The following is an 8,037-nucleotide window of genomic DNA, read 5'->3' on the forward strand; positions in this document are numbered from 1 at the left end:
AGGTCCACATGTTCTTGGGTTTAATTCTTGGTCCAAAATTAGATTTTATAAATTAACATGTTTGGTTTTGTGCCAATACCATTGTGAATTTTATTGCTGTAGCTGTGTAGTACAACTTGAAATCAGGTGATGCTTCCAGGATTTCTTTAAAGCTTCAGGATTGCTTTTTCCTTATATGAAGGTCAGAATTTTCCTTTCATGGAACGTAAAGAATTCTGTTGGAAATTTGATGGGTGTTGCATTGGTTCTTTAGATTGCTTTGGGTAAAATGGACATTTTTATTATGTTAATCCTATCAATCCTTGAGTACGGGAGATCTTTCTATCTTCTGATAAGTTCTTCAATTATTTCTTCAGAGGTTTGACATGTTTACCAAGCAAGTTTTATTATTGCTTGCTTAGAGTTACCTCAAGGTAAGCTGTGGATCTTTAGCTTGGAGTTTTTTTTTTTAATTGAACTTCTAATAAGAGTGGGGCTGCCTATGACTCTTTTGATGTCTCCTTGAACCTATTTTCTCCTACTGGAATGCCTCCTCCAGTCTTGACATGAAAGTATATGTCTAGTCTTATTGGATCTTATTATGTTGAGTTCAGTTGATATCCCTGGGAAGTTGCTCTTTTCTGAAGGGAATCAGTGGAGGAGGAGTGGATCCAGGGGAGACAAGCGGTGTGGGGGGGGTTGTTTTGAGGATCAGAGAAGAGGAGGAAAGAGAGGGAGCAGACACTGTAGTTGAGATGTATTGTTTGGAAGAAAACAATACAAACAAACAGACATACACACAAACAAGCAATCTATTATCCCTGAGGCTCTCCATTTCAATATTCTGTGTTATCACAGGGATAGAAGCTGAAACAGACAATTGCAAGGTGATTCAGAATTAGATATAAGGAGGCTAACATCGGATACTTTTAATCAAACACTAACAATTGCAGGTGACTCATGGTTAAGTATGAGAGGGCTATACTAGAATACATTTGAGCTTATTCTAGTGTTGACTGGCTGCCCCTTGTTATAATTCAAAGCCACTACTGTTAATATAGAACTACTCTAAAGACAAACTCATTCCCCAAGGAGGATTCCTACATTTGGTATTTAAGTTTTAAGTTCATTGAGTTTAATCTTGGCAGTAGATGCCAAGAACTGGCTGGCCTAAAATTTCTATATTGAGACTTAAAAAGTTTTTTTTTTCATTTTTATGTCCTCTAAAAATATTTTATCTCTGTCATTAGGGTGTAAAATATGATCTATTTGCTAGAATACAAGATACTGTTCAGAAATAGTGTTTACTATCTGAATTTATAACAGTCAGTTAGGTTTTCCTATTACAGTGTTTATGGTGAATTTATCCTGAACTTTCTTCTATTTTTGCCCTATAAATTTTGATGATATTTTATTTGGTAAAGAGAGATTTATAGTACTTATATCCTTTTCAGTTTTTAATCATTTTATCATTTCAAATGTTAATATCTCAATTTTTTATCAACCTAAGTGTCATTTTGCAATCTACTTGTATTAAGTGTTTTGGTGTACACTTAAATATAGCTTAATATTTACTAATCTTTGTGATATAATATATGTTCAATTTACCTTTGGAAGTCGTTTGGAAGTTGACTATTAAGATTTTATTTCTGTGTGTTATACTTTATATTCAGCTGGAGAGGTTGTGGGGTAAAGGGAACACTTCTGCATTGCTGATGGTAATGCAAGCTGGTACAACCCCTTTAGATGTCAGTGGGGTGATTTCTCAGAAAATTAGGAAACAACCTTCCTCAAGACCCTGTAATACCACTTTTGGGTATTGTAAGTCCCGGTCTTGGTCTCTGGCCTCCATCTTTGGCGGCCCTGTCCCTGTGCCCGCCAAGCCTTGACCCTTCCCCAGAGGAGGATCAAGAAAGCCAGCCAAAATCTTTACCACGCCCCCAGTCTAGTCATGGTGGTACACATCAACAGTATATAGTAAATTCTGGGCTTAGAGGTAGAAAGCACCTGCTCTGTTTTGTATTTTTTTATTTGTTTGACCAAATAAGATATTTGATCATATTATTCCTCTCCACCAACTCCTCTCATATCCATTCGCTTCCCTTTCCATACAACTTTATGTTCTCTCTCCCTCCCTCCCTCCCTTCTATCCACTCTCTTTTAAAAAATAAACCCACAAAATCACAAATGTGGAAATCAAAACAAGCAAGCAAATGATCAATTAGACAAAAAAGTATGCCAAAAGAATACAAAACAGTCTAAACTGAGCATGCATGAAGGTAGATACATATGGCCAAGAAAAAAGAAAAGAAACAATCAAAAAAAAAAAAACATCAATGAGGTTTGCTTTGTACTGGTCAGCCATGAGGTCTGACCCTGAGTGTCATTCATATACTGTTCTACCGTCTTGATTGGGATAGAACCCGGTATCTTTCCGGTGCAGGGATCACGTCTGATTGGAACCTGTACATGTCTTGTGCATATTGCCACAGTCTCTGTGATTTCATATGTGCATCTGTCCTGTTGTATCTGGAAGACACTGCTTCCTTGTGCTCATCCGTCAGCTCTGTCAGCTCTGTCTCTTACAATCTTTCTTGAGATTTGAGGGGAATGGGTGGATAAAGATACCCCACTTTGTGCCTAGTCTTCCAAAGTCTGTCATTCTCTGACAATTTTTTAGTTGTTGGCCTCTGATAATTTCCATCTACTGCAAAAAGAAGCTTCTCTGTGGAGGAATTCAATAAAGATTGATCTATAGGTAAATCAATATATCACTAGGAGTCATTTTATTGATTTTTTTTGGTAGTATTAGGTTTCCCCAGGTCCATACCCTATAATGTCATGCTGTATTTCCTTCCTGAGACATTGATTCTTCTAGTGTGGAAGCATTTACCACTAGATTGAAATTTACTTAGAATCTTTTGGTTTCAGGTCTTCAAGCTTAAGAAGAAACTGTATACAATCGTTTCTTTAGGCATTAGACTTGCAAATGGTAGATAATGGGATTGCTCAATCATCATAGTCATATTGAGTCAGTTTCTTACTAAATCTCTTTCTAGATATCTATATATACTATATTGACTCTGTTTTATAAGATACTATTGTACTTCCCTTGAAGTTAAGCCCACTGGAGTATTCATTATATCCACTAACGAATCAACAGAATCTGTGGCAGACCCTATGGCTATAACAGTCCATTTCCAGTAAATGCTAAGGTAATAGAAAGAATTATCAATATAAATACATATACACACATAGAAAAAAATCAATCACACACATATATCTATCTTAGTACATATTATATTATCAGCTAGTCAAAACTCTGAGTGAAGTTCTAAGTATAGATTATTGATATTAATTAGTGGTGAATTAGAAAAGTACAACCTTTTTTGACTGGAAAAGAGTTCATAAAAATTTTTGAACAAAAATTCCTTACTGTATAGTGAGTCAAAACAGGATTCTATTATACTGGAAGGTTTTGAAAAAATAATTCTCAGAGTATAATCACATGTGATTTCATGAAGAAGTCTTTGGGGAGGTATTGAATATAGTCAAATTCAATACCTGATGAGAACAAGCAAGGTGTCAATTACAAACAAATGTCTGGAGAGGGTGATGTGATTTCACAAACAACTTTATGCTAAGCTCAGAATGAAATTTTAAAAAATAAAATCTAAAAAGGATATAATCAAGAAGCAAGTATGCCCCAAATAATGACTTGTCATTTAAAAAAGATCAAAGGAAAACTGGTGAAGGATGAGAAAGGTGATTTTAGTATGGTAAAAATAAAGATCCGTCAGCCAAGTCTTTGAGATATACATAATACTAATAATAATGAGAAAGAAAGAAAACTCCTTTTTGTATCTATTTTTTTTATTTTTATTATTAAAGAAAAAAGTTAACATTTAAATGGGAAAGTTAGCACTTGCTTTTGTTAAGAAGACATTCAATAGAAAGTCACAGAAACATTTTAGAGTGTAAGCCCATCACATTTTATATTCACAACTATCTTATTTAGACTCTGAAAGAGTAAAGTACATGGTAGTTAAAATACAAAATTATCATCTTTAAAATTAGAAAATGTATAGAAAAATTGGAAAATACATTTGCAAGTGTGAGGTCATGTAAATATATTTACATATATGTTGATATATGTATGTATGTACACACACACACATATATATAAATTAGCATTTCTGCATACCAAGATCTTGATTCATGGGTTCAAAGATTTTCCAGAGTCTATTAACAAAATAACAGTATTGGAGCACCTCTAAAGCAGGGTGGTGTTGATGAGGAACTCGTACAAACTCATTAAATACATCATACCAGGCTAGTACAATTGTCTTTTTTGACATGGATATGATAGTGTAAGTTCAGAGAAGTGCTGCAGACTGAAAGAAAACCATTTTCAATAAGCTGTTTGACAGAGCTTCACATGACACCCTGCTGTGAAGAATGGAGAAATGTCCACAGCATGGCAAATTGGGTAAATGAATAAGACCAAAGAGCGATCAACAGGACTCAAGTTCAAGTCATTTTGACATGTTCCATGAGTTTTCACTGACTGTCTACATTGTCCTATTGTTATGAATTGGATGCAAACTCTGATAAGATCCTTAATATATTTGTGCAGACATAAAGCTGAAAATAAAAACCGATATTGTGGACAATGAAGTCTCTATTCTAAAATAAATGGACCAAATGGAAAAGCTTAAAATAAAAAAATAATGGAGCATGATGGGTAGACAAAAGTGCATAAAATTGAAGGATGAAGAGGAAGATAAAGTACAAATGACAGATGTGTTAACCTACTGATAAGAGAATAGAAATACTAATTAGATTGTGACGAATGAGCACTATAATCTAAATATGTTTATTTATGCCAATCATTAAAAAAAGAACTGGACTCAAAGTTGGCTACTCAAATTTTCAGGATTTGCAGTATTCCTCTAAACTTACATCTCTCTAATTTCTCTAAAGCTTAAATTGAGGCATATTCTAAATTCTTTTTTTTGTTTGTTTGTTTTTTAATGATAACGGATTGTAACCAGTGGTACAATGAAACAGAGAAAGCATTATAGCTTCTGCCTTGGTCCCTGAAAAGTTCACTCTGGATGAAACACATTGTCACGTAAGCCAGAATTTTACCATGCAATCAGGTGTTCAGATTCACCGCACTGACAGGAATGACCCTGACCAGACAAGGCATAAGAGATGGAAGCTGAGAAGCCTCTAAGAGACACCAGCCTGCCTTACAATCTGATTGTGACCACATGTAAGATCTTTAGCAAAAACTGTCCAGCTGAGTCTGTCCATCCCCAGACACATGAGAAGCAATAATAAATGTTATTAGACACTCATTTTTACAGCAGCTTACTACAATGCAGAGATAATTGGAATGAGGGAAATTGAATTTAGTTTCTGTGTACATTGATAGAACTATGATCTGTGTATGATGGGGATGGCTGGGAGGGGAGCTATTTCCCTTTTCTCTTACTTCAGGTGATACAACAGAGAGAACATGTTGCTGCGTTCAGACATCTGTGCTAGATTTACCAAGTTTACTTACAAAATTTTCCCAGAAGAGAAGAAAATGATAATTATGGTAAATATTTGTAAAAGGAATGCCAACCAACACAGAACACTTAGTTTGGCAAAAGAATAAGTACAGACACAGTACAACTAATTTATTCATATTGACTAAATGCCTCTCCTACTTATCATTGAACCAACTCATTATTAAGTTAAGAAAAATCAGATAGACATGTTTTTCTATTTTATAATTCCAGTTTCTGTTGTGGTTACACTTGGCGATGTGAAATATTCCTTAGCGAATTCTTACGCAAATAGTGTTTTCATCCAAACAACACTCAGCAATAATTTGAATCTTACTACAAGTTTTATTGGTCCTACAAAATCAAAATATCCCTTTCAGAACATAGTTTGCTTCCATGACTGATGAATGAAGTGCTTTCCAGCACAGGAAGCTAAGGTTAGCTAAATCTTTTTGGTCTCACATAGGATTTAGAAGGGGCTGTCACTATGCATTGACCCTGTCAGAAAAGCATTGTGGCCTTGAAGACAGACTAAGTCATTAGGCTGAAATTCACAGTGATGGTTAAAATTAAAGGACAAATTTTGTTATAGCTAATAGGGAGGTATATTAAAGGAGAACAGGAGAAGAAAACTATTGAAAAATGAAGGAGGTAAGGTTAAGTGTTTTTCATCATGTTCTTTGCAATTTTGCATCTAACGTAAATAACCACCGAATGTTTTATATTTTGGTAGCCATTTTATTCTGAAATAATCACATTTATTGTTAATGCCTTACAAATTACCTATGTAACTAATTAAATGAGAATTAAATGTCTGTTTCCCAAGCATTAACATAGGGTTTGAATACTCTAGTGAAAACTCATACATCTAAGTGGCCTTTCCCTACGAATACTTTACTATCTGTATCTCAGAATTCGATTTCTGACACTAGTTCTCTCATTCTCCTTTTCTTTCTGTGTTTATGGCTTTTCATTGTATGAAGAACCAGCCAGGACATCTATGTGTATGCCAGCATTCCAATTATTTTTACACCTATATTTTTTATATTTGAGATTTCCATATGTGCATATAAGTGATTATTACCAAATTCTATTTTCATCTTTCTGATTCCGACCTGATTCTCCAGAACTTGGTCCATTCCCAGATTCAAGGCATTTTATTTTATACTTCCATAACATCTAAGTCCAATTAGGGTTTCCCATATAGGTTTTATATGTATGGGATAGTACAATGAAGCATGCAAAAAATGAACTTCGCAGGTATTATAATAATTGACCAACACATTTCATTTTATTTTAAACAACTCAGTTTGTGGTAATATTTATAGTAGCATATAAAGATTAATACACTAAATTTTTAATATGTGCCTTTTATAGTTTATTAGATTATATTACTCATTATATAGAGTATTTGAGACATTGTTTATTACACAGAAGCCAAGAAGAGAAAAACTCATTTAGCTTCGTGAAATATCATAGAGGTAAAAGAAAGAAAGCAAGGGTTGGAAGATAAGGGTGAGGGCTACATAACACTGTCTTATTGATATAACTCAGCCACTCTGATTATTAACTCATGTAGCTTCGGTTGTCTGCAATGATCTAGTACAAGAATAGGATCTGTCAGTAGCCACCAATGAATGTGGCTGGAGCTCATGGGGTTCTACATTCCCTGCAGAGCTAATAGCTACCAAAGGATTTCAGGGAGGGAAGAGCCAGTGTCTTCATATGTGCATACAATGGTAAGCCCACCAGGCCCCATTAGAAACTGTCGTACCATGGGTCACACAGACAGACATAGTAAAAGTCAGAGGATCATAAGAAAGTGAAAATTCAGAAAGGAGAAAAGGATCTGCAGGGAAGAGGTAAGGGAAAGGGGTGGAGGAGAGTGTGGGAGTCGAGAATAATCAGAATGCCTTGTGTATGTGTAGGAAACAGAAAAAAAAAACACATTTCATTAATAAAAATATGTGACTCTTATTTCATAATGTAAATGTTGTGAGAGGATTGAGTAAAGTACAGTTAGTTGTATCTATGTAGGAGAGTGTCCTGATGAAATTTATTAATTTCTAGGCTAAATAAAATTCATAAAAATGCAGATGAGAAAGAGAAAGATAAACTTTTACCTTATTATTTAGTTAATTTAGTTAGCAGTCGGTTTTCATCTGTGTGTCATGATATGAAGTACGACTCGCTTAGGTATTAGGGAAGGATGAATCTTTCCACTCGACCCTGCTCCATTTATACTCAGTGTTGTCTTGTGTATATGAGAAAACTATGAACATGAGGCAAATATGTTTATAATTTTAAAAGTCCAGAAATAATTCACTGAAATTAGTTTTAACGAGTAACAGCACAATCTTCTTAACCAATTCTAGTAATGATGACATCATCCAATTTTGGAGTAAAATCTTTAAGAAGAGAATCCTTTCACTGATGTGGTGTCTGAGAAACTGAAAACTTATAGAACTGAGAAAGCTATGTTGAAAGGTAAAATTTTCAT

The sequence above is a fragment of the Alexandromys fortis genome, unplaced genomic scaffold, assembly GCF_014885135.2.
Source record: "Alexandromys fortis isolate MF-2015 unplaced genomic scaffold, M_Fortis_MF-2015_v1.1 scaffold_37, whole genome shotgun sequence".
Lineage (NCBI taxonomy): Eukaryota > Metazoa > Chordata > Mammalia > Rodentia > Cricetidae > Alexandromys > Alexandromys fortis.